Genomic DNA, 27,449 nt, shown 5'->3' on the forward strand with positions numbered 1-27,449 from the left:
TGGAAAGGCGATAGCGGGCATGCCCGGACGCTCTGGGCGAGCCCTGGAAAGGCGATAGCAGGCATGCCCGGACGCTCTGGGCGAGCCCTGGAAAGGCGATAGCGGGCATGCCCGGACGCTCTGGGCGAGCCCTGGAAAGGCGATAGCGGGCATGCCCGGACGCTCTGGGCGAGCCCTGGAAAGGCGATAGCGGGCATGCCCGGACGCTCTGGGCGAGCCCTGGAAAGGCGAGACCGGGCGTGCCCGGGAGGTTCGGGCGTGCCCGGGAACAGTGAGTCCGGGCATGCCCGGGAGAGGCGCGTCTGGCCGTGTTCTGGCCGGTGCAAGGCGATTAGGTACATCCAGCGGTAACCGCTACAACATCATAATTCGACAGAGACAACGCTTTGTCTGATCAGTTTGAAATTTATTGAGCATGATCTATGCAACAATTATTTAGAGAATATAAATTTATGATGTCATCGCTCACGTGGTCTGGCAGCCATATTGGATCAAAAAAAAGAGAAACGTTCAAAAATAGAAGAGTTGGCTCACACCAAGTTGACTGCGCAGGGTAAGAATTGTATGAATACCATCTAGTTCATACAGTCACGTGAAAAAGTAAGTACGTAAGTAAGTAGTACACCCCATCTAAAGTTTTGACTTTTTCAGCATATTTCAACATACAGTATTTGATCTTCATTTCAACAATATTGATAGATAAAGGTGATATAATATAACAAATATCATGAAACATTTACATTTTGTAGTCCATTGTATAATTTAAATATAAATAAATGCAAATTTCGCATGTGGAAAAAGTAAGTACACCCCATGAAATGGTTTTTATCTTTTTAACATATGTGGACATATAAATATTTGATCTTCATTTAAACAGTATCTACATATAAAGGTGATCTTATTTAACAAAAAACAATGAAAAATTGACTTTGCAATAATTGATTCAACAAAAAATTAACAGAGATGCCATTTCCTTCTGTTGAAAAAGTAAGTACACCCTTGGCTCTAATCGGTGGTATTGCCCCCTTTGGCAGAAACAACCTCAAGTAGGCGTTTCTTATAACTGTCTACCAGTCTCTGACATCGACTGGGAGAAATTTTTGCCCACTCCTCCATGCAGAATTCTTTCAGCCGTGCGATGTTTGAGGGGTTTCTTGCATGCACAGCTCGTTTCAAATCCCCCCACAACATCACGATGGGATTTAGATCCGGGCTTTGACTTGGCCATTCCAGAACCCTCCATTTCTTTATTTTCAGCAATTCCTTGGTGGATTTACTGGTATGTTTAGGGTCATTGTCATGTTGCAAGGTCCACCTTCGGTTGAGCTTCATCTTTCTGACAGATGGCCTCACATTATCCTCAAGCACCCTCTGGTACAATGAAGAATTCATAGTGGATTCTATGATGGTGAGCTGCCTAGGCCCTGATGCAGCAGAGCTGCCCCAAACCATAATATTTCCACCACCATGCTTTACAGTTGGTATCAGGTTCTTGTGGTCAAATACTGTCTTTGGTTTTCGCCAAACATGTCTTCTGGTATTGTGGCCAAATAGCTCCCTTTTACTCATCTGTCCAGAGCACATTGTTCCAGAAGTGCTGGTCTTTGCCTGGGTGTTCATTGGCAAACTTTAGTCTTGCCCTGATGTTCTTTATGGACAGCAAAGGTTTCCTCCTGGCACACCTCCCATGTAAATCAAATTTGTTCAGCCTCTTTCTAATGGTATTTCTAATGGTTCAGCCTCGTCCATGCACTTTGACATCAATAGTGGCAAGAGCTGCCTGTAGGTCCCGTGATGACATTCTGGGGTTCTTAGAGACTTCTTTCAGCATCTTGCGGTCTGCTCTCGGGCTGACCTTGCTGGGGCGGCCTGGCCTGAACAAGTTGGCAGTTGTTTGGAATCTTCTCCACTTGTAGATGATCTTCCGGAGAGTCGAATGATTGATTTCAAATTGTTTGGAGATCTTTTTAAATCCCTTCCCAGACTCGTAGGCATCTATAACCTTCTTTCTGAAGGCCACAGATAGCTCGTTTGATCTGGGCATGGTGACGCCGCACACTTCAACAACAAAGAGCAAACCAAACTAAATGTCTGAGGTTTTAATAAGACAGGTTCCTCCAAGATCCTCTCTATGATGTTCTAATCATTTGCACCTGAGCTCATGCACCTGATTCTAATTTTAGGTATTTGAAGTAGTGATAAATGTAGGGGTGTACTTACTTTTTCCACATGTGAAATTTGCATTTATGTTTATTTAAATTATACAATGGACTACAAAATGTAAATGTTTCATGATATTTGTTAAATGATATCACCTTTATCTGTCAATATTGTTGAAATGAAGATTAAAATATCTGTATGTTGAAATATGTTGAAAAAGTCAAAACTTTACATGGGGTGTACTTACTTTTTCATGTGACTGTACATGCGCAGAGTACGGAAGGACTCATAACACATCACATTTACCCTTATGGGGAGCCATAATTCGAGTTCAAGCGAAATTCATTTTAGAAATCAACAGTCTAAAGATGCATAGAATAGTTACAGTTGCCATTTGGAACTCTACAAATGCTCACACATTGTTAGTCTATTTAAAATATGATATATATTAATGTAAACATCATGGTTATTTGCAGTAATGATTTGCAAACCAGTAAGGGCTTCAAAGATACCTCTACAGTATATGTCAACATGCCGAAATATACAACGATAGCACACTATTCATCGAGACGACACCTTTCCCATGATGCTCTCCTTTTAAACTTATTTATGACAGCATGGTTTACCACCCGAAATTATTTTTGTTTAACCTTCATGAAACAATTGTCTAAATGAAGAATTGACTTGCATCACCTGATATTATATACTTGGCATTTAATATGGAAATTTTTTTTTTCTTGACTTGGGTTTACTTTCTGAACTCAGTATATCAATCTGGTGAGTTTCTTTTACCCTTCGGTGATGTCTTTGTTGAAAGAACCATGTCACTGATTGTCTTTCGCAGCAAGAAGTCAATAACAGGATTATATCACAGGTGGCATGACAAAATGTAAGGACAGGTACATTTGACGATTGGCTTCACAATCGGGTATATAAGGGTTGTTGCGTCCTGTATTCGTGGAAAAAACTGCTGCACGTCTACAAAAGTTATTGCTGCTTCCTCTGGAGATGGTCCGTCAACTTGACAATGCTGTTTGTCATGGAGTGGTGGCTTTACAAAATTCTGGCATGAAACAGCGTGCTATTGCTCGGCAGTATGGCATCACTCAAGGTCAGGTGTCAAAGATCCTGAAACGAAATGCTAAGATGGGTGTCCCTACTCCAATACCGAGGCCAGGACGTCCACGCAGAACCACATGGAGAGATGATCGCCAGCTGCACCGGTTAGTCTGCAATGGCCGTACCAAGTCAGCTAATCGGCTTCAGGCTGAGTGGCAGCAACTGACAAATGTGCCTGTATCCAGAAGGCTAGTGAAGCAATGACTGGTTCAAGCAGGCTATCGTGCCACGCGTCCCCTGAGAAAGCCACGCCTGACCAGACAACACAGCCAGCGCCGATTGCAGTGGGCCAGAGAGCACTGTCAATGGCAGCCAAGACACTGGAATCACGTGACCTTCAGTGACGAGTCTAGATTTCTGGTCTATCGTCAAGATGGCTGCGTCTGAGTGCACAGACAAGTGCATGAAGCCCACAACGAAGATTGTATTGTGCCAAGAGTCCAAGCTGGGGGTTTGGGCTGCTTTTGTGGGGTGACCGTTTGGGCTGCTTTTCATGCAGGGGGCAAAACTGACCTGGTTGTTCTGAATGGAAACCTGAACCAGTTCAAGTACAGGGTCATTATGGAAGAAACATTGCTTCCATTTGCTCGTGCAGCCTTTCGAGGAAACGTTGTCTTCCAAGATGACAATGCACGGCCTCATCATGCTCGCATGATCCAACACTGTCTTGCTGACCGTGGTGTAGAGCATATGGAGTGGCCTGCCATGTCCCCGGATATGAATCCGATAGAGAACTCGTGGGCAGAATTAACGCGTCAAATCGACAACTTGACCAGCAGCCGACCTCTGTGCGTGAATTGCAGCAGACTATTGTCACTGCATGGCAAGCGATTCCTGTCCAAACCTTGGCAAATCTCGTGAACAGCATGCCTCGACGTGTACGTGCTCTCCTGAATGCTCGTGGGGGTTACACGAAGGACTGAACTGTAATTTTACTGTCCGTAATCGCTTTTGTCATAATTTCGCTTTTGTTTTTGTTGATTTTTTTTTTGGCTAATGTGCAAAATAAAGAGATACTTCTGGAAAACGTACAGAAGTTTAACACAGTACTGTCCGTGAATTGAGTTCGATATCAGTTTACATCACCTTCAAGGATCAATTTATTTGCTTCGAAATGTCAAATGTGGTTTTTGTTTCTTTTAAAGGTCACATTAACAAAATCTCGAATAATTTCAATATAATTCCAGTGAACTTTTGGTTCTAAGTCATCTTGAAAAGTAAGTTCACCCCCACAAAAAAAAATTCCATATTAAATGCCAAGTGTGTATATTGTCAATTGAAGTGTGACAGCTTTCTTAATAAACAAGTATTACGTAATTCTTCATGTAGTTTTCCTATATTGTGAAGTCAACCTAAACTTTGTGTGTCTCATTCTGTTACAGTTTGCTAATGTGGAGATGCTTACTACGTTTGTGATGGACAGCTGTGGACCGTACCTGCTCCAAAAGCTGCACAGAAAAGAGTTTGTGGTTCTGCTCGTCTGTTTAACTCAAATGATAATGGGAATTCCTTACATCACCCAGGTATGCGTTGTAGTAAGCAGCACCTGGCCATATGAACAAAGGTTTAAAATCGCAGTGTTGTGAATACAACACAAACACTACAGTTGTAATTTGAACCAACTACATCATACGATTAGACTTGAAAAGCTGATACTGACAAGCTCGCCAAAGTAGAAATGCATACAGAAAGCATAGTGTGACGTTGCAGAGGGTGCAAATTAGGTAGAATGATAAGTTAGCATGGTCTGTGTGTGCTTGTGTAGGTTGGAGCCTTTTTGTGACTCGGGACCCATTGGATGAAGTTGTCCTGTTGTTTATGCCATCAGAGGTGGCAAAGAGTAGACAGGAAACTTCCCCCATGGCCCGTGCTCTGAGCACAAGGCAATTCAGCATGGCATAAGAAGACCTCACAAGGGTGTGCTGCAACATGTCACATTATTGGTCGTTCCTGCAGCCGCCCATGCTAGGGAAGAAGCGAAGAACATTCAAAGGCACAGTGCATGGCTATGGGAAGTTGGTAAAATGGCTGTACACGGACTCGTTTGTTCTCTTCTCTTCGCCTTCTTCTGTCCTTCTCTGATCTGTTTCTGAGGTCTTGGTAGTTTTGTCTCTTCCGATGAAGTCGAGTGACTCTCGGTAGTCGGATAAATTAAGTTGATCATAGCCAGGAACGCTTGCGTTCTCTCTCAGGTCTCTGGTGTCAGTGCAGAGTGAGCCTGCCTTCATAAATGTTGGAGTCAGGGTGACCAGGTATGACTGAAAAAAAAAACAAATACAGATACTTTCAATGTGCACTGCCCCCATGCCAAATAAATAAATAAAATCCTCCAGCGCGGCATTGCTGGGGCGCCTTCGTCGTGCTACAAGTGCGCAAGATCGCCGTCCATGTAGCGACTGTTATCGATACGGGTCCAGCAGAGTGTTTCTATGCATGTCCGCACACTACGACATCTTTCACTGGAAACGTATTTCGCTCCAAAAAACGTCTGGGTGTGGGTTTGAACTCCCTGTACCATCACCCGATTATAATCTGTGGTTGGAAAAGTAATCATCGATTTATAGATGTACTTGGTTGAAAAAAACCGTATGCATGGTTACTTATTCCGTTTGAACGCAAGTGAAGATGAGTGTGGACAAGTGGGGATACACGGGAGGGAAAGGGGATTGTGGGAGCGAGAGGGGATTGGGGGTGGGAGATGGGGAATGGGGGAGACAGAGGAATGGGGGAGAGAGAGAGTGGGAGAGAAAGGGGAGAGGGATCCAATGCTAGCTTTACCCATCACTTTACCCATCTCGTTCACCATAATGTCAAAAGTGGTATTTTTAAAAGAAATTTTTACAAAACAATTGAAAATAAAATACAGAAATATCCAATTTACATAACAATTCAACTTTGCAGAAGTTGCAGAAGCAACTTTCTAATAGCACCTAATTTCTCATATGAATGACTCAACACTTCTGTGTTCGTCAATCTGGGACAAGCCTGGTCATCAAAGTTATCAAACTTCACACCGGCCTCAACCTCTGGATTCTCTTGCACCCCGACTACAGGCACGACAGGTGAGACAGGAACCATTTTTTTCACAGGCTTCCTCTCATAATATTTCTTCAGTCGGTTGTCATGACACAGCTGCCGGTTTTTCCGTCGGTCAGGAGTTGTCACCACGTAATCTGTTTCATTAACCCTCCTTTCGATTGCATAGGGACCAAAATATCTAGCCTGTAGTGGCTGACCTGGAACAGGAAGCAACACGAACACTCGGTCCTCAGGACGGAAATTTCTTATCTGAGATTTCTTGTCATGTCTCACTTTCATTTTATCGTGTGTCGCTTTCAAGTTTCCTCTCGCAACTTCACAAGCCTTTGCCAATCTGTGCCTAACCGTTGACACATACTCCACCACTGTTGACTCTGACTCCTCCTGTAGCCACTGTTCTTTCACCAATTTCAACGGTCCTCGCACTGCGTGTCCAAACACAAATTAAAAAGGACTGAATCCCAATGACTCCTGAATAGATTCCCTCGTAGCAAACAACAATAAGGGTATTCCCTCACCTCAATCATTGGCACATTCAAAACAATACGTTCCGATCATATTCTTCAATGTCTGGTGGAACCTTTCCAAGGCCCCTTGGCTCTTGGGATGATAAGTACTTGATCTTACTTGCTCCACTCCCAACAGGTGTACCACTTGCTGAAAAAGTGGATGAAATTGGAACCCTGATCAGACTGGATGACCTTAGGTAGGCCAACCAAAGTGAAAAGTTTAATCAAGGCCTTCACAATAACTGCCGCAGTAATTTTTCTAAGAGGCACTGCCTCTGGGAACCTTGTGGAAGCGCACATGATGGTCAGCAAATACTGATGTCCAGCCTTAGTATTAGGTAAAGGGCCTACACAGTCAATAATGACACGGCTGAATGGCTCTTCAAAAGCTGGAATTGGTTTTAAAGGTGTGGATGGGACTTTCTGATTAGGTTTTCCCACCAGCTCGCAAGAATGGCAAGATTTACAGAACTCCGCTACATCACGTCGCAATCCTGGCCAGAAAAAATGTACCAATATTCTGTCACAGCTCTTGTTCACTCCAAGGTGCCCGGCCAAAGGTGTCACATGCGCCAAACTCAATATCTCCTTCCGGTACGGCGGTGGCACCACAATTTGGTAATGAACTTTCCACTCATTGTTTGCTGGCACCTCCGGTGGTCTCCATTTTCTCATGAGTATTTCCCCTTTCATGAAGTAACCAACAGGTATCTTCATAGCCTCTCCCTCTGTAACGGCTTTACCAATTAAACTCTGGATCTCCGAATCTCCGTGTTGTTCTTCAACAAGTCTCTTTCGGACCAGCACCGTTTGTTCAACCTCGTTCCCAGATGTCTCCGACGGACACTCCATTTCCTCTATTGTTCCAGATGCCACCTTTTCCTTGAGTTCCTTGATGTCACTCCCTTTCCTATTACCTCTTTCAGAATTTTCCTCCAATACCTCTAAGGAACCCAAATTCACATCACCTTCCTTCTCCTTCTCTTCAGAGCGCTTCCTACCCATAGCACGAGTCACAGCACAGGATGGAAAGATACCCGGAATCTCCTGCTCTGACTGTGCGGTGTTATTTTCCATACTGGGCTTTTCCACCAACATTGGATTACCAGAAACTCGACCACCGGCCAAATCATTCCCGATAATAAAAGAGATTCCCTTTACAGGAAGAGTGGCTTGCAATCCTACGGTGACTGGTCCTGACACCAAATCAGACTTCAAATGGATGACATGAAGTGGAGCTTTAACATAGCCACCAACCCCCAGTAAAAGAACACGAACACCAGTTGCCGTCTTCTCTGACAATGGCAATGGCTTTAGCTCTTTCACGAGCCTCGATCTTGTATACAAAAAAAAAGAAAAAAAAAAAAAGGCCCTCAAGCATCAAAGATTGATGTGCTCCTGTGTCCCTCAATACCCTAACAGGTCTCTGGTTCGTTAAGTCTCCATCCAGTGAAACAAACCCCTCTGAAATAAAAGGTTTGTAACCCTCTTGAACAAGGTCGTTCTGTGATGCCGTAACTTTGGCATGGGAACCTTCACAAGGCACTGTCCTCCAAGGACGATTTCTCGCATTGGCCAATGCATTCGGAGTTGTACTCGTCTGACTCCGCTCCTGATTTTTCCTTTTCAGGGCATAACATTGGGACATCAAATGCCCAGGTTTCTTGCAAAAAGCGCAAGTAGGCCCGGAGGAAAAACTCGTGGTCTGCCTCGGACCCCCCGGAAGATAAGTCTGTCTTGGAACTGTAGTCTTCTGATCCCTAAAATTCGCGGTATCAGATTTGTCCCCATTGTCATCTCTAGGCCACCTCCATGAATATTTGTTCTCCGCCCCTGATTTACCATAACTCCCCCTGGCTAACTCGAGGCGGGAAGTTAGGTTTGTGGAACCCCATCCTGTGTGTCAAGGCATAGTCATCTGCCACGGTTGCTGCCTCATACAACTCTGGTACTTTCTTTTCATCCAGATGTACTTTAATGTCTGCGTAGACACACTGTTTGAATTCCTCCACCAAGATCAATATTGTCGCAACAGGTTGAAGTCTTTCCCATTCCCCTTAGAGTCACACCACCGATCAAACATGGTTTCCTTCATTCTGACAAACTCCACATGGGTCTCACTCTCATTCTTCCTGGCATTCCTGAATTTTTGCGGATAAGCTTCAGGGACCAATTCATAGGCTTTGAGAATGGTTTTCTTCACTATCTCATAATCTGCACATTGGTCAATCGGTAAAGCCGAATAGATATCTTAAGCTTTACCCACCAGAACACTTTGCACTAACATAGTTCAGGACCCCACAGACCATTTTAGCATTTGAGCCACTTTCTCAAAGTATAAAAAAAAACTTGGCTACCTCCTTTTCATTGAAGGGTGGAACCAGCCTCACATGCCTACCAACATCCCAAGTGTTCTGACTAGTTGTCGAACTAGCCGGCATGGATACTTCTTCTCTCCGTTCTCCCATTAATTCCAGCTCCTTGAGTTTAAGTTCCTTCTGATACTCCAGGTCACGTTCCTTTAACTCCCTTCCGGCTCTCCTTTCCTCTGCTCTTCTCTCCTCGATTTCTCGTTCCTGTTCTGCTCTTCTTTCCTCGAGTTCCCTTTCAGCTCTCCTTTCCTCTGTTCTTCTCTCCTCGAGTTCTCGTTCCTGATCTGCTCTTCTTTCCTCGAGTTCTCGTTCCTGTTCTGCTCTTTCCTTTTCTGCTTTCCTTTCCTCTGCTTTTAACCTTTCCTGGCTCTGCAGTTGCATCTCCATTTTCCGGAGCTCCACATTTTCTTTTTCCTCGGGTAACCAATCCAAGGCTACCTCTTTCCATGTTCCTTGTCCCACCAGAGATTCTACCACCAATGTCTGCATCTCTGCTTTCTTCATATTAACTCGGACCTCCAAGTTAAAATGTTTGGCCAATATCAAGAGTTCCGATCTTTTTAACGCTTGGAACTGTGCCTCATTAGGGGACGCCGCAAAATTTTCTGCATCAGACACCATGGTGACTATCAGTTAACACCTGTTAACCTTCACACAAAAATATTTCAAAATTTTTTTTTGAAAAATTTGGGAATGTTAGAAAAATTCCAAATTTGGGAATTTGGGGAATGTTAGGGAATTCTATCCCGGACGAATGTTAGGGAATTTAATCCCGGACGAGAATGTTAGGGAATTTAATCCCAGACGAGCCCCAAATTTCTGTTACGTGCTCCTCCCCAAACCCCGGTCACGGTGTACCTCCGAGCCCCGAGACGTGTCACGGCAGAAAGATGTGTTATTCTGTATGTCAAAAATCAATGGTGAAGCCACACCAATTGTTACCAACAAACAAGTATTGTATTAAGATCACATAAGAATAACAGTACAACAACAATAGTAATCAATTGTACAACCAATATATATTTCCTATGATGGTACCATGAGGTTCATACAATACAACTCACTGTGCTCCAAGTGAGAGAAAAGAGGAACATTCCCCAATGTCTCTATTCCGCATTCAAGCCAAAGTCGATCCGCTCCAGCGATCGTTAGAACGACGTCTAATCGAGATCAGAATCCCGTTTGGATGACAGTCACAGTCACGCGGCCAAAGCTGCGCAAAGGTGCCCTCAAGGTGACTGGGAAATCACACCCCTCGGGAATGGACGCCCCACGGCTCCCAACCGGCGAACCGCAGATTTCCCAATCAAAAGCCATGTTACACACACACACACACACACACACACACACACACACACACACACACACACACACACACACACACACACACACACACACACACACACACACACACACACACACACACACACACACACACACAAGATTCACGTCTGAATGCGGTGACAATGGTTAAGGCAAAGTGAAAAACCTTGAGCTTGAGAAAAAAGCGCAAAGCGCGCGAGTCAAAATGGCTGACGGCCCGTTCTCGAGGAGTAATGGCACTACGATGATTCTCCTCGGAATCGACCGCAAAACCTGACACGCAGGTTGATCTGTCACAGCGATAAGAACTCTATCGCAGGAATCCCCTTCCTGGGAAACCCAAAGTTCACTCGTGACTCTCATTCGCCAATCGTTCGCTCCAGACCTCAAAGCAGCTAGGCTTCTTGTCCGACTCACTCGCTCCGCCTTCTCCTCCTCCTCTTCCTCTTCTTCGTCGTCCGGTTTCATTTAAAACATTAACTTTTTTACCTTTTGCAAATAGTAATCTCTATCTCCCTTAAACGACAACAATAATAGTACATAGAATCAAAAATGTTCACAGTGGATGAAAACCACAACGGAAGTGACGAATCCTTAACAATTGGAGGAGAGTTTGGTGAGCAGAGCTGGTTGCCAGACCATATCGAAGGCACGTGATATGTCAAGGGAGACAGCTCTGATTTCCTGTTTGGCATTGAGGACCTCCATCCATTGTTGAGACAGCAGAAGCAACATGTCCAGAGTAGAATGACCTGGTCTGAATCCAAATTGATGATCGGAGATCAAGCCATTGGAGAAGAGGAAGGATTTGATATCCGAAGCAATGACGGATTCCATGACTTTGCTGATAATTGGGAGCAGGCACCCGATGTCTGTCGTTGCAAGGATCTGTTTTTGCACCTTTTTTGTGTAAAGCGGTAATGTTTGCTGATTTCCAAGGTGCTGGCGGGTGACATTGAGCAAAAGAGAGGGTGAAAAGAACAGAGACAGTGTAAGGTGGAGCGGCAGATCAGGATTTTAGGACCCGTGGGCTGATGCCATCTGGTCCAGTTGCAGAATCAGAGTCGAGGTTTGACAAAAACTAATCTACCTTGTCAGCAGAGAAGGACACAGAGTCCAGGAGCAGTTGGGTTCGACTGGGTAAGGTGGGAACACAGAGAGATGGGTTTGGGACACAAGATTTTGAGGCAAACACAGAGTTGAGGCATTCAGCTTTGTCACGTGCGGTGTCAACTGTGTAGCCATTTGAGGTAAGGGAGGGGATGGAGGGGGAACCAACACCAGAAACAGATTTGACCAGATGCCACCAGGGTTTGGAGGAAGGAGACAGGTTTGAGAGTTCATTCTTGAGTGTGGAGAGATAGTGCTTCCTGGCACTCTTGAGGGTAGACACACACTTGTTCCGAGCTTGGTGGAAGGAACTGAGATTTCCTTCAGTTAGATTTGTCTTCCAAGAGGCAAAGGCAAGTTGTTTCAGGGCAACTGCCTCACCACAAGATTCAGTGTACCATGAACGGGAGGAAGGGTAAGACAACTGAAGACGAGATGGGAAAAATCTGTGCATGAGAGAGAGCAGTTTGCTTTGGAAGAATTCCCAGAAAGAATTGATGTCAGAGGCAGTAGAGATGGGAGACCAGTCCAGATGATTGATGGCTGCTTGCAGACCGTGCCAGTCGGCCTGAGTGAAATGCCAGACTCGTCGACGCTGAGGAGGCTCTGTGAGAATGGCCAGAGAGATGACCACTTTAACAAGCACATGATCAGAAGAACCGATTGGAGCAGAAGAAGAGCAGCAGACATTTGCAGGGAAGTTTGTCATAACCAAGTCTGGAAGAGAAGATACTCCATTGACTGAGATCCGGGTCGGGAAATTGACAGATTGTGTCAGTCCCAATGGGTCGCAGAAGTCCTTTGCTGGGGGTGCCATGGCTGGTGAGAGAGGGCCCCACACACAGCCAGCTGGCATGATGACAGTTGAAGTCACCACATATGAGGAGGGGGTAGGGGGGGGAGAGGGGGTGGGGGGGGAGAGAAGGGGGTAGGGGGAGGGGGGTGGGGGGGAGGGGGAGGGGGTGGGGGTAGAGGGGTGGGGGGAGAGGGGGTGGGGGAGGGGGTGGGGGGAGGCGGTGGGGGAGAGGGGGGATGGGGGGAGGGGGGAGGGGGAGGGGGAGAGGGGGGAGAGGGGGGTAGGGGGGAGAGGGGGGTAGGGGGGTAGGGGGAGAGGGGGGTAGGGGGGTAGGGGGAGAGGGGGTAGGGGGGTAGGGGGGAGAGGGGGGTAGGGGGGAGAGGGGGTAGGGGTAGGGGGGGAGAGGGGGTAGGGGGAGGGGGGGAGAGGGTAGGGGGAGGGGGAGGGGTAGGGGGAGGGGGAGAGGGGGGTAGGGGAGGGGGGAGGGGGTAGGGGGAGGGGGGGTTGGGGGGGAGAGGGGGATGGGGGGGAGAGGGGGTAAGGGGTAGGGGGGAGAGGGGGTAGGGGGTAGGGGGAGAGGGGGTAGGGGGAGAGGGGGAGAGGGGGTAGGGGGTGAGGGGGTAGGGGGATAGGGGTGAGGGGGTAGGGGGGTAGGGGGGAAAGGGGGTAGGGGGTGGGGGGAGGGGGGGAGAGGGGTAGGGGGAGGGGGATGGGGGGAGAGGGGGTAGGGGGAGGGGGAGAGGGGGTAGGGGGGGGGAGAGGAAGGGGGGGAGAGGAGGAAAGGGGGGGGAGAGGAGGAAAGGGGGGGAGAGGAGGAAAGGGGGGGGGAGGAGAGGGAGGAAGGGGTGGGAGAGGAGGAAAGGGGGGGGAGAGGAGGAAAGGGGGGGAAGGAGGGGAAGAGGTAAAGGGAGGGCAGGGGTTAAAGGGGGGGGGGAAGGGAGGAGCGAAGGGGGGATAGGGGGAGGGGGAAAGGGAGGAGCGAAGGGGGGATAGGGGGAGGGGGAAAGGGCGGCAGGGGGAGGGAGAGGAAGAGGAGGAGGGTGGAAGGAGGAGGAGGAGCTCGATGGAGCAGCGAGCGAGCACTTTATGTGTGTGTGTGTGTGGTGTGTGTGTGTGGTGTGTGTGTGTGTGTGTGTGTGTGTGTGTGTGTGTGTACGCATGTGGGACCATTACCACCATCACACTGACCTGGCAGAGAACTGACGAAGAAGTTACTTTCCATCCAACACGACTGACTCTGTTCTCCCAGATTTTCCGTCTTTTAGCATCTGATGAAAATCTATACATCTTGAATCCCTTCTCCGTTCTATTTGTGCACCCACAGGCGCTACAACCTGTCATTTTGTCGTAAAATCGATGTAAAACACGAATGAGAACGCTGCGTACAGCGGGAACATTAAAACGCTGACCGATATACGTCCGATCCTGATCCTGTCCGCGATGGACTCAAAATGGCTCCACGCAATCACGTGACTAGATTTTTCCGGACCCTCTAAGTCGCAACTCTGTATATAAAGGGACTCTCGGTAGGGAGAGCAGTTGATCGTGTGTCAGAGATTACAGAAGAGTTACAAGAAAGGGAAGGATAAGGAGGATGAAAGGTTTGATAGTGATGGGATGAGGCACAGTGAGGGGTTGTTTGAGGGGGAGTAGAGGAAAGTAGAAGGTTGGGGGAGGTGGAGGTGAGATAGAAGGGAGACGGAGTGGGGAGGAGGCAGCTTTGAGGGGGAGGGGGGAGAATTGGAGAGGGATGGTAGGGGTGGGAGATTTGAAGGGGAGGGGTTGGGGAGGAGATTTGAAGGGGATGGGTTAGGGGTGAGATTAGGAGGGGAGGGGAAAGGGGGGAGTTTAGGAGGGGAGGGGCATGGGGGTTTATTTGGAGGGGAGGGGCAAGGGGGGGAGTTTAGAAAGTGGATGATTAATGAAAGACGAAAATTTATAACAAATTGGGTTTATTGTGATTTTCAAGTTAGAGATCCGTTTAAAAACGATAGAGGAAGGGTTGGATTGAATGTGAATTTAGAGCATGCAGTGAGGAAGAATTATAAGAGATTGAATTTTTTTGGAAGTGGAATGAGTTGAAGAGGAAATTGAAAAGAGCCTTTTAAATAGGAAGAAAAACAGCATGTTGTAATAAACCACTGAATAAAACACTGCAGGGGAAAGTTTAAACATATTTAAACAGAACCGTGAAGAACAATCTTATATTCACAAAAATACCAACGGGGAGAGGGCCTCGAGGGACAACCACGAGTCACATGAACAGGGCAAAAGGTGGAAGGCAAGGAGATAATGGGGGCGGGGCGAGACAGCGCACGTGGACAGAATCACATGATGAGACAAAAGCACACGTGGAGAAAGGGAATTTTTTTTTTTTTTGGTTTTGTTTCTGGGGGGTTTTGGGGGGCGGGGGATTTAAAACATTAGACAAAGAGTAGATGTTCAGGGAAGTTCAGGGGAGAATGGAAAAATCGAAGAACCAAGCAAAAACAGCAAATGAAGGAACTTAGTGAACAAACTTCGACGGGGGAAGCCTCAGGCTACAAGGCCGCACATGCAGAACAAACAGAAAACGAATAATTTATTACGAGTTACAGGAAATTCAAACCAAAACGAACCAGAAACAAACAATAACGCATAGACGCCAAAATAATGAGCAGAAATTTGACAAACACACAATTGGAAAAATAACTTAACTTTGGATGCCCGGAGAGAACAAAAGTCGCCACCTCGATCGCGAAACCGGAAGTGGAACTTCAGAAACCGGAAGCGGCACGTCTTTGGTATGATTTGGCCAGGGTTTGAACTGCCGACCTCTGAGACGCAGAGAAGATGCTCCAACCATTAAACCACCAAGTCTGGTCTTTTTTGAAGACTGCCTGGAGCATATCGGCATTGAGCGACTTCAATGACCTTATGGTGTTGATAACCTCTTTCTACGGTGCATCCAAAAGGGTTTTTCATATGTGTTTGTTCCGATGTAGCGCAAGAATAGGTCTGTCTGTCTGTCTGCCCAAGCAACAACTGTTTTACCATTTTATGGAGAATAATAATTCATAATTGGGTCAAAATGTGAAAGCGCAAAGTAATATTCAGTGTAAATAGCCCTTATTAGCCCATCCGCTGCACAGCACGAGACGGCCGGGTTTTTAAAATCGTTTTTGTGTTTCTTTATTTAATTACCACGAGCAAACGTGTCCGGTGTTGCTGGATAACACTGAGTCGCTTCCTGATGGTACTATGAAGAGAGGAGGGGAGGAGAGGAAGGCGGGGGAGGGAGGAGAGGAGGGAGGGGAAGGGAAGGAAGGGGGAGAAGAGAGAGGAGAGGGAAGGGGGAGGAGAGTGGGAGGGGGAGGGTGGAGCAAGGAAGTGGGAGAAGTGAAGGCGGGGGGGGAGACGCCTCACCACACATCGCTACACTATAAACTCCGGAAGGGAATGATACAGTACAATGATACAGTTCGACATGGCGGACATTTGATTTGTTGCTTTTTAACAAGTATATTTTTATAGGTATATTCATACAAATATCTATTAATACAATGAAAGTATATCACACAAAAATGTTCGTCAATAAAAAAATGGGTAGGTAAAAACAAAAAGAAAGCTCTGTCTACTGTAATGCCATAGTTTGCAAAAGCAGCCTGAATAGCGTTCACCAAGTGGTGGTTCACCTCGTTAGTCATATTCAAAAAGGGTGTTATGACACACCCAAACTTCCCTGGCCTTGTGACTAATTCATTAAGTACACACTACTACACAGGCATTTCTCACTTCATTTGTGGAGCCCTCGCCAAGCAGCTTAAGCACTCCAACAAAATGGGCGATAAGGAACGGCTGGCTTGGCAAGCGATAGCAAGCTGATTGCTTCTGGTTGAAATGGCCAAAAGTGTTCGGGACACCACCTCTTTAATACTTGAAAATATACACAATCTGGGTCCATCATCTAGAGGGAATTTAAAAAACAGATCGCAGTACAGTGGAGTGACACCCTATACCATGAAAGTATGAATTAAGTAAAAAATTATAATGAAGTAAAAAAAAAAAAAAACTAACCCCAGAAGGAGAATGTCAGCCTCGCTTAAATAAATGAATATATACACTTCATTATAAGAATCGCTAGACATGGTAAATTTTGTCAGGTTTCACTCCAGATTTGGACATTTATTTCGTTAGTCTACACTCTACAGGATCCAATCCTCATGTCCGAATGCAGATTTTGATGATATGCTTCAATTATGTAATGATTAATAATCGATCGCGTTTCCAAGGCAAGGCACGTTTGAATTGGCCGAAACAAAATGGTGGCTAAAGAACACAGCGAGTGGCAGTCGGCGGACCAAGATGGTGGGCCGCCATATTGGTAACGCTTTTTCGGGGTTTTTCTTATGAGCACCTCGTTCATCATCGTCAAAAAGGGTGTTATAACACACCCAAACACTCAGTTTTCATCATTGCAATCTGTTGGAGGTCCAGTTGTATGCATGCAAAGTTTGAGGCAGCTAGGTTTCATGGTTTTGGAGTTATCGAGGAGAAAGACGGATGGACGGACACTGCCTTTTATTATTATAGATTTGAGCTTCAGTGAGTCTGTCCAGGCCATAACTTTTTTATCATTCGAGATTTTGACTTGAAATTTTCAACAAACCTTTATTTTGAAAATATAGAGAACACTGATTAATAAAAATTGCCATTGCTGCTGTTGTTTTTATCAAGTTTCATTTGAGTACAAAGCGGATATGGACGGGCTTTGCATTCGGGATGCTTTCTAGTTTGAATTTATAAAGAAGGACTTCAGTCTCCAAGACAATGTCAGTATTTGCCTGTATTTCCTATCACAGGATCCAAGGTGTGATCCATCCATATGGAATGTGCAGCAATACATAGACTTTCCAAATATCCTTTGTTGATGGCCAGGTCACGTTCTTTCAAATCTGTCTTTTGGCAGCATGTTGGCGATGCCAAGTAATCTCAGTATTGATTGTACACAACAATGATTGGGACAATGTTGTACACGTTTTATTTTTAACAAATTCTTATACCATCCAGTGCATTGTGGACAAATGAACCATGATCAATCCCGCCCCTCTTCCTGCAGAGTGGAATGTACTTGTTCCAGCTGATAGAAGGTCAAATTCTTTTTTTCATCTTTCCATTTAATATATTAATCGAGCTGGTTGTGATCTTCTGGATATATGGTGAGTATCTTTAACAAATTGTAGAGTGTGATTAAAAATATTTGGATCGTTTCAGAAATAATGATGTTTAATATTTGACACCCAATGTTGCGTGATTTTTTTTGTGCACAAGGTTGAGGCTTGTGGTGGAGCTAGAACACAGAATGAATCATGATGTAACAAACCAAAAGGAGCAGCAGAAAGAGAGAGGGGCACACAAACAATAGGAATAAGGGAAAAATAGAGGGAGACTTGGATAAATAATGGATGTGGGGAATAATGTGGGCGTTGTGGAGGACACACGGGTTGGACAAGATGGATACATCAGCCAGACTCTCAGGAAGGCCTAGTAGTGTAGCAGCATAGCAAACCTGTTGTGCATTTTGTGATACAAGCACCAAATTTAGCACAAATGTACATTAATGTGTTGCGAACATTTTCAGATATTGGGCCACTTGAAATTCCGTAATTTGTTTTTTCAAATTTTTTCACATTTCGTAATTTCAAATTTTTCGGGTGACACCGTCACAATTTCGGTCTTCGAGGCCGGCCGACATAGTGGGGCGGCTTAGCCCAAATATTCAAAAGAATTGTGCATTTTGTGATACAAGCACCAAATTTGGCACAAATGTACATTAATATGTTGCGAACATTGTGTGGTCAGCAATGAAGACGAGAGTCTGAATTACATGTATGCAAAAGACCTTGTGAACCAGTGAAGCAAATACACGGGTAAGCATGAATTAAATCTAGGGCATGATATAATTTCCATGATGTTTACCTCTACACTCAATGGTGGAAGGAGGTAATGTTTTGATCCCAGCTTGTCTGTATGTCTGTTTGTCTGTTAGTCCACAAAATTCCAGACAAAGCTTGTAGTAGTGGTAGTTGTAGTGGTAGTGGTGATAACAGAAATTGTTATATAGAACTGAACTTATATTATTATTATATGCAGAAAATAACTTCATTTCTATATGCCCTGCAGTGGACAGGTTAATTGGTTTATGCACTGAAGGGGTCACCCTGGTGTGCACTGCTGTGTTCTGCCTCACTGAGTTGTTCAGGTATGATGTACTCAGCACAAGCTTCCGGTCGGCCCGGAGGTGGGGGTGCGGGGCCTGTCACGGAACGTCAAAACAAACGGCCTGCCGGGGCCGCCCAAAAGTCGGGCGTGAGGGGCGCATCCACTAATGGAACGCCTCTCGCTTCCCAGATCGAGGGCCACGTGGTCAGGAGAACCTCGTCCCTTCCGGTCACACTTTGCCTATCGGCCGGCCTCGAAGACCGAAATTGTGACGGTGTCACCCGAAAAATTTGAAATTACGAAATTTGAAAAAATTTGAAAAAAAAAATTACGGAATTTCAAGTGGCCCAATATCTGAAAATGTTCGCAACATATTAATGTACATTTGTGCCAAATTTGGTGCTTGTATCACAAAATGCACAATTCTTTTGAATATTTGGGCTAAGCCGCCCCACTATAGCTGGAAACTTGGAAAGATGTGGGATTGGGGAGGGTTTATGCAAAAAAAACATGGTTTAATAGAAAAGATTATGGTTTTAGATAAGGGATGATTTGAGATGGTGGGGAACAGCTGTTTCCAAGATCTGGAGGGAATAATGAGATTGCAGAGAATGGGGAAGTTAGTTGTTGATATAGCACACCTCCTGGTGGCCTTTAAAGACAGCTATATGAAATGCGACCACCATTTTTCTGCAGTACAGCAACGATATTCAAGCACAAGTACCCAAATGTATACAGTACGCAAACCTATCTTTGTGACCTATATTACCTCCACCACCGAAGGTGGACGGAGGATATGTTTGTTTCAGATGAAAATTCATGATTTTATGCAACCTTGACCTTTGACATTTTGTTGCAAAAAAACCAATCAGCTTCTTGATTGGTGAACCAATTCAGTCATACAACATGCGGATTCGTATTCAGTCACCCAATATGCAAATTCTTAAAATTTCAGGTCAATTGCATGAAAATTGATGATTTTATATGACGCTTGACCTTTGACCTTTTGACCAAATTTTTTCTTTGTGTTCTCCATATTCTCATAATAAAGCTTTGTTGAAAATTTGGTAACAAGAGCTCAAATGGTAAAAAAAAAAAGAAGTTACGGCCTGGACAGACACATACACAGAAGTGATTGCAAAACCCCGTCTCCCGCTGTGTTGGGGATTGGCTAAATTATAGTCTTCACAAGCTAGTCCAAAGTGATGCAGCTAAAAAATGCAGATAAAATGTGACTAAATCAGATTGACAGAGAATATCATGATTTTCAGTTGCATAAGTATTCAAACCATTTGCTAGCTAATGAACACCAAATCACTTCAGGAGCAAATTATTTGTTTGAAAGGTTACAAAATAAGTGTAATAGGTTTCATGTTGGTTGTTATCTCCATTTGCGGGGTTTTGTTCCACCTGCATGTAATCACTTGTTAACCCGTCCCCTCCACAGCAGAAGGGGTTTTGTAATCGTGTGTGTGTGTGTGTGTGTGTGTGTGTGTGTGTGTGTGTGTGTGTGTGTGTGTGTGTGTGTGTGTGTGTGTGTTTTGTTGTCTTTGTCCGTCAAATGTCCGCAAACATGAAAATGATGAAATTATACAAAATGAAAGGTGAAGCAGGGCAGCCCCCAGCTGAACTAGCCTCCCTGGGGACTAACCATCCTCAGAGGATTTGTGTTCCTCGACAAGGTAATGCTGTAGTTAACTCAGATATCCGGGCTGTAGGAGGTGGCCATTCTGGGTTAGCCAATGGGGAACACTTGTCCGAAGTCAAAGTGCGTAAATGTGGGATTTGCAATCGCAAAACTTGTCTTATACTTACCACAAACAATATAATTAATTGTACAGTAACGGCTAAATCTTACAAGTTAAAAGAAACGAAAGAATTATTTACATGTAAAACCTCAAATATAGTTTACCTAGTGACCTGTAGCAAATGTGCGATGCAATATGTTGGTGAAACAATGCAGAGATGTAATGTGAGAATGAATGCACACAGGAGCGGCATGAAAAACCCAGATAAAACTGCTGGTTGTCCACTACTTACCCATCATTTTACTTCTGGATATTGTGAAAATGCGAGCTTCAGTGTTCAGGTTATAGAAAAGATAAGCGGAAATGGCCGTAAAAAGAATGGGATGGAAGATAAAACAATCACACAATTACGAAAGCGTAGAGAACTTTTCTGGATTAAAGAATTAAGAACTGCTTACCCTTATGGATTAAATGAAAGAATTAATGACACCTATACACAGCAAAATGGACAAAACATCATCGCCTCTGTGTTTAACACCTTACCACGAGACTCTCAGAGACACAGAGTACATAACTATGGACGTAAATGTCCAATTATAGACACACCACAACAAATCGTAAATGAATGGTTAGATCTTAACAAATCCAATATCTGCACATTACTTCACAGCAGCAGAATTAAGATAAATACCTTTAAAAAAAAACAAATGAAAGAAGTTTGGCAAATCGTGAACAGATTAATGGAAGAGGACGATCAAGAGGAACTCCCAATCCAACACATGGAAGCAATTCTGGCCATGATTGATCATAAAATGTACAAAGAGAAACCTAAAGAAGTTAATAGTAGAAAAGACAATGATATCATCAAAATTATGTTTGATAACAAAGGGGTGGAAATGATCAATATCGAGAAAATACTTCAACATAAGGAAGTGTGGAGTAAACTTCCAGAAACAATACAACAGAGAGAGCGACCAAGAGATGTGTACACTTTGGGAAGTTCAATTCGGGGAAAGATCTTCAACTACAAGGACACTGTACAATCTATAGACACAGAGGAATGGCTAAATAACATCATTGTAATTGTGAACATTCCGCATTCAAAGATCCACATCATAAACACGTCATCACAGGTGATCTCAGAATAGTGAAAGATAAAAGATTACGTGCGTTACTTACAAAAGGACCAAATTATCGAGAAAATAAAAGAATAAACTGGAATAAAGCAATGGAACTTACAATGATGGGACTGGGCGAATGGATCAGAGGACAAATTGATAAACATAAAGTACCAAACACACAAATGGCTTCATGGTTGGAGGAGGTAGAGAAACATGTGAAAAGAAGAGTTGTTGATTTGAAATGAAAAGTTCGAATCAATAATCCGAAGGCAATTTTAAACAATCCAGAGACACGTGATTCCTTAAGGCAGCTTCAAACGCAATGTGTTATTGTTCCAATTGACAAAGCAAATAATAAAATTGCATTTGTATGTAAAACATTCTACATTCAAACACGTTTGGAAGAATTGGGCTGAGACACGGGAATTTCAAAGACCTACAAAATAAGTAACGAGAACAAAACAGACTTGATAGAACACCATACAAATCACTCAACGGTGAGAAGACTGCTAGCTCCGGATAAACACCATAAATTACCATTCATTTACTGGATCCCAAAAATGCACAAACACCCTTGTAAGATGAGGTTCATCATCGCAAGTGGAGTATGTAGTTTGAAACCTTCGTCGGGCAGTATAACAGCGGCGATGAAACTAATCTATAAATGCTTAAAAAATTACCATGAAAAAGTGACGTTTTATTCTGGTATTAAGAAATTCTGGATCATTGACAATTCCAAACCGGTAATCGACAGTATCCATAACATTAATAACAAGGGTAAAGCAAAATGTCTTTCAATTTTTGATTTTTCCACATTGTACACAAACATTCCACATGACAAGCTCGTAACCGCATTGGACAGAGCAGTAGATAAAGCATTTGCAGGAGGTAATAGCGTATACATTAATGTATATCAAAACAGAGCACACTGGTCTGTAAAGGATAATCAATATTCAGGCAGTTTTTCAAAAAGTAAACTCAAAGAAAGTATTCCATTTCTGCTAAACAACAGTTTCTTTACATTTGGCAACAAAATACTCCAGCAGACAGTGGGGATACCCACGAGTTCAGATCCAGCCCCTTTCTTTGCAAATTTGTTCCTGAACATGTACGAGTTCGATTGGGTCCAGAACATGTGCAGGAATAAATTAACCTCACAAAGGTGTGGAAACATCTTCAGGTTCATTGATGATTTGTTGGCAATTAATGATGGATTTGTGTTTGAACAGCTTCATGATATATATCCAAAAGAACTTGAATTAAAAAAGGAAAACCAAACTTCCACTTCAGTTTCCTTTTTAGAATTACAAATTTAAATCCATAATAATAAATTTCACACCAAATTATTTGATAAACGAGATGCATTTCCATTCCACGTTGTCCGAATGCCTTTCTTAGACAGCAACATTCCCAAAAAGCTATTTTATGGTACGGTTGCAGGTGAAATAATTCGGACTGTAAGAGCAACCACACACAGCTCTGAACTGATCAATAAATTACAACAACTAGTCAGACGTATGTTAGCACAGGGAGCTACAGTTGGTAGATTAAAACAAGTTTTCTGTAATATCACAAAACGATACCAAATCGAATTAGTAAAATACAATACGAATATAAAAAATATTATTCATGAGATATTTATGTAAATACAGTACAATATAATAATTAAATATACTACAAATCAATGTTGTTAGGAATCAGTGGTTGCTAGGATATGGCGACATGCCAAAAACCGTTATAAATGACAGTTTGGACATTCGAAGTGTACAATATAATATTATTATATTACAGTACAATATAATACAAGTACAGTACAATATAATATTATTCGTGAGATCTTTATGTAAATACAGTACAATATAATAATTAAATATACTACAAATTAATGTTGCTCGGAATCAGTGGTTGCTAGGATACGGCAGCATGCCAAAAACCGTTATAAATGACAGTTTGAACATTCGAAATAGAGTTTGATAGAAAGGTAGGTGGTGTGGTCATGCTGTTTGGTCGATTGATGTATTTAAGGGTAAGATGTGAATGATTTAATGATATTATCATATTATAGTGTGTGTAAGGAAAGTTATAAATATATGATAACACATTAAATCCTATTGCGAGTAAAGTTGGAATAAGTGATGTTGCATTGATGGGTTGACTGACTGCCTGGACGCAACTGAGGTTGTGGATCCACTGATTTACCATCAATTGATGTGGATCCATGATCGAGGTTGTGGATCCGCCGTTTGGAGAGGTCCTGGGCTGAAAGGATCGAAACCTCGAGGAAGAACGGTGCCCAGGTGATGATCTGCGCAGTCGGGAAACTAGTCAATTGTTTACAGGTTAAGGTTCTTGCTTTAGGTGGAGAAACTATGTTTGAGGTTTACAATTTAAATAAAGGTGAATGTGGGATGTTGTAAAATTAACATCATTTACAACAATCCTTTAAATTATTTAAGTTTAGGAACAACAGATACTGTACAATGAATTAAGTGTGTGTGTGTGTGTGTATGTGTGTGTGTGTGTGTGTGTGTGTGTGTGTGTGTGTGTGTGTGTGTGTGTGTGTGTGTGTCTGCCTGTGAATGAAAGAGAGGGATAGAATTGTGAGGAACAGAAATGAAAAAACGAGGTGTGTGTGTGTGTGTGTGTGTGTGTGTGTGTGTGTGTGTGTGTGTGTGTGTGTGTGTGTGTGCGCGTGCGTGCGCGTGTGTGTATGCGTGTCCAGGCTGTAACTTTTTTTTTTACCATTTGAGCTTTTGTCTTCAACTTTTCACCAGAGTTTAATTATGATAATACGGAGAAGGCAAATTAATAATTTGGTCAAAAGATCAAAGGCCAGCATCACATAAAATCATCAATTTTCATCCAATTGACCTGAAATTACAATTTACCATTTGAGTTTTGTCATCAAATTTTTACCAAGGCTTTATTATGAGAATATAGAGAAGGTAAATGAAACAATTGACCTGAATTAATAATTTTGTGAAAAGCTCAAAGGTCAAGCATCACATAAAATCGTCAATTTTCATCTGATTGACCTGAAATTTTAAGAATTTGCATATTGGGTCACTGAATTTGTTTAACAATCAAAAGGTAGAAGATTTTTTTTTTTAGATCAAAAGGGCAAAGGTCAAGGTTGCATAAAATCACCAATTTTCACTAGATTCACCTGAAAGTTATAGAATTTGCATATCAGGTCACGGAATTGGTTCACGAATCAAAAGGTCGGAGTCGATTGTTTTTTAGATCAAAAGTTCAAAGGTCAAGGTTGCATAAAATTGTAAATTTCCGTTCAATTGACCTGTCATTTTAAGAATTTGCATATTGGGTCACATAATTGGTTCACCAATCAAAAGCTAGAACCTGATTATTATTTTTTTACATCTAAAGCTCAAAGGTCAAGGCTGCATCAAATCATCAATTTTAATTTTGTATTTTTTAAAACTGTTTTCCTTATTTTGGTATTGTGAGGAAGAAGAAGAAGAAGAAGAAGAAGAAGACGTCTGAGTACATCAACCAACAAGGCACACATGAAGACCAAGCAGCTCTCCAAAGAAGTCGGACATAAAGTGGTGCAGCAGAATCATTCAGGAGATAGTTACAAGAACATTTTAGTCACTCATTATCCCTTTGAGTACGGTGAAATCCATCAATAAGAAACGGAAGACATATCATACCACCCAGAATCTATCCAGATCAGGTCGCCTATCCAAACTCAGCAGCCGAGCAAGCAGGCAACTGGTTCAGGATGTCACTGTAAATCCAACAATGACTTTGAAAGATTTGCAAGGCTCCTGTTTTGCAATATCCTGTTTCCCTTTACAAAGCTGGCATTTATGGAAAGGTGGCAAGAAAGAAGCCATTGCTGAAAAAATCGCATCTAGAAGCTCGTATGGAGTTTGCAAAAAAGCGTTTTAATGATACTGCAGGCATCTGGAGAATAGTTTTGTTGCCAGACAAGACAAAAATTGAACGTTTTGATCTAAATTCAAAGTGTTACGTCTGTCGCAAGCCTAACACCGCACATCACCCAGTCATCAACCATCTCTACTGTCAAGCATGGTGGTGGCAGCATCATGTTATGGGGCTGCTTTTCATCAGCAGGGACTGGCAAACTTGTCAGGATAGAAGGGACAATGGATGGTGCAAAGTACAGGAGAATCCATGATGTAAACCTGCTTGAGTCAGTCATTAATCTGAAACTGGGTAGGAAATTCACATTTCAGCAGGACGATAATCTGAAGCATAAAGCTAAATCCACACTGGACTTGCTCAATGAGAAGAAAATAAATGTTCTTGATTGGCCCAGTCAAAGTCCTGACTTGAACCCAATTGATAATTTATGGGGAGATTTGAAGATTTCAGTCCATTGACGATTCCCATCAAACTTGGCAGAACTAGAGTAATTTTCAGGTGAAGAATGGGCAAAAGATTTCACCATCTCACTGCAAAGCTGCTAGAGACCGACCCAATAAACTCGTAGCAGTCATTGCTGCAAAAGGTGCTTCCATCAAGTACTGGCTGAAGCACCTGTGAATACTTTTGCAGCCAACGAGTGTTGATTTGTACATGTTTTTTGCAGGTATTACTGACATGTAACCTACTTCAACAAAACAATGGTTAGTTTGATCTCTTCAGTAATGAGTCAAAAAAGTCCATTTGGAAAAATTGTTTCCACATAGTTTGTAATCGTACTGAAATACACAATTTGGTGTCTGTCTGTCTATCTGTCTGGCCGATCGTGATACATTCGGTCGTTACTTATCCAATCTCAACCAAACCTGACAGGAGGACTAAGGGTCACACAATGGAGGTTGTAGTGAATTAATGTGCCCCCAACCACAAGGGAGTTGGCTACCTCGGGCGAAATCCATGTTAAGGTATATCCATGTATAGATCCCTAATCGTGGCGTTTTTCCAAGGCTGCTTCTAATTAAAAAAAGTAAAAACAACACTTTTGATAATAGCATAAATAATAGTAATGTTATTAGAAAACAAAATTATTTCTAATCATATCCCCCATCCCCAAGGGTTTTTCCTCCTTGGACAAATACCATGTTAACGTTTGCAAGTTGCTTATCATGGTGTTTCATGGGGCACCCAAAAAATAGTGTTAGTCACAAACAGGTATGCTTACCTTTGAAAAACAATCGCTTCTGCTGTTAAACACTAAACTGAAAGGGAGGAAAACCCGGATGTGTTCAGTTGCCAAGCAGCTAGCTAGCGCTTGCTAAGCGAGCCGGTCCTTATCAATGGCTTTGAATGGAGTGCTTCCTTGAATACATAAGCTACTTGGTGAGTGCTCGACAAGAAACTTGGTAACTGAACACACCCCACACGTTCGTGAGGCCCGATTCTAGATCTACTGTAATCTATATATCCAAGAGAGGAGAATAACATGACAATTCCTGCCACTCCCATAAGGAGTGGGTATATTAGTTCATCAAAATGTGGCATTATTGGTAAGGGGTGAATACTCCTCCAGGCCACTGTATTGATTACAATTACATTATTGCATTGACTTTCAAAATCACGGGCCCTGAAGAAATGACCAATTACCACCACCTTTGGTCAATCATCAGGCCTGGGCAGCTGGTTCATGAAATAATTTTACCAAAAACTCTGGCAAACAGCACAATAAGGTGGGTGTAATTGGGGTCTTTGCCAAATTAGTAGTGGTGCCAGTGGTAGTAGTTGTAGTAGTAGTAGTTGTAGTAGTAGTTGTAGTAACAGCCTGATGAGTGCTAAATTCCCAAAATAAATTAATTCTGCCATACTTTGCAACAGAAGCCTGGTGTTGGCTTAGCGGTTAGGGTGCCGGCTTGGGATCCAAGGATCCTGGGTTTGAATCCCGGTTGATCGTTGACTTAACGCCAGGGGGGTTGACTCAGCCTGTCATCCTTCCGAGGTCGGAAAATTGAGTACCAGTTCACTGGTAATTCCCTGTGTGTCGC

At 43.4% G+C, this 27,449-nt stretch overlaps 1 long non-coding RNA gene across 1 annotated transcript in view; it reads right to left on the minus strand.

Annotated features, from left to right (window-relative positions):
* Positions 1-4,270: 4,270 nt before the first annotated feature.
* LOC144888750 (uncharacterized) overlaps positions 4,271-27,449 on the minus strand; it is a 66,622-nt gene continuing 43,443 nt past the window's right edge. The window contains exons 3-4 of the long non-coding RNA XR_013621321.1: positions 23,698-23,803; positions 4,271-5,537 (exon numbers count right to left, since the gene is read on the minus strand). This is a non-coding gene — a long non-coding RNA (uncharacterized LOC144888750). The remainder of the gene's footprint in view (positions 5,538-23,697; positions 23,804-27,449) is intronic.

The sequence above is a fragment of the Myxine glutinosa genome, chromosome 14 (assembly GCF_964187855.1).
Source record: "Myxine glutinosa chromosome 14, kmMyxGlut1.1, whole genome shotgun sequence".
Lineage (NCBI taxonomy): Eukaryota > Metazoa > Chordata > Myxini > Myxiniformes > Myxinidae > Myxine > Myxine glutinosa.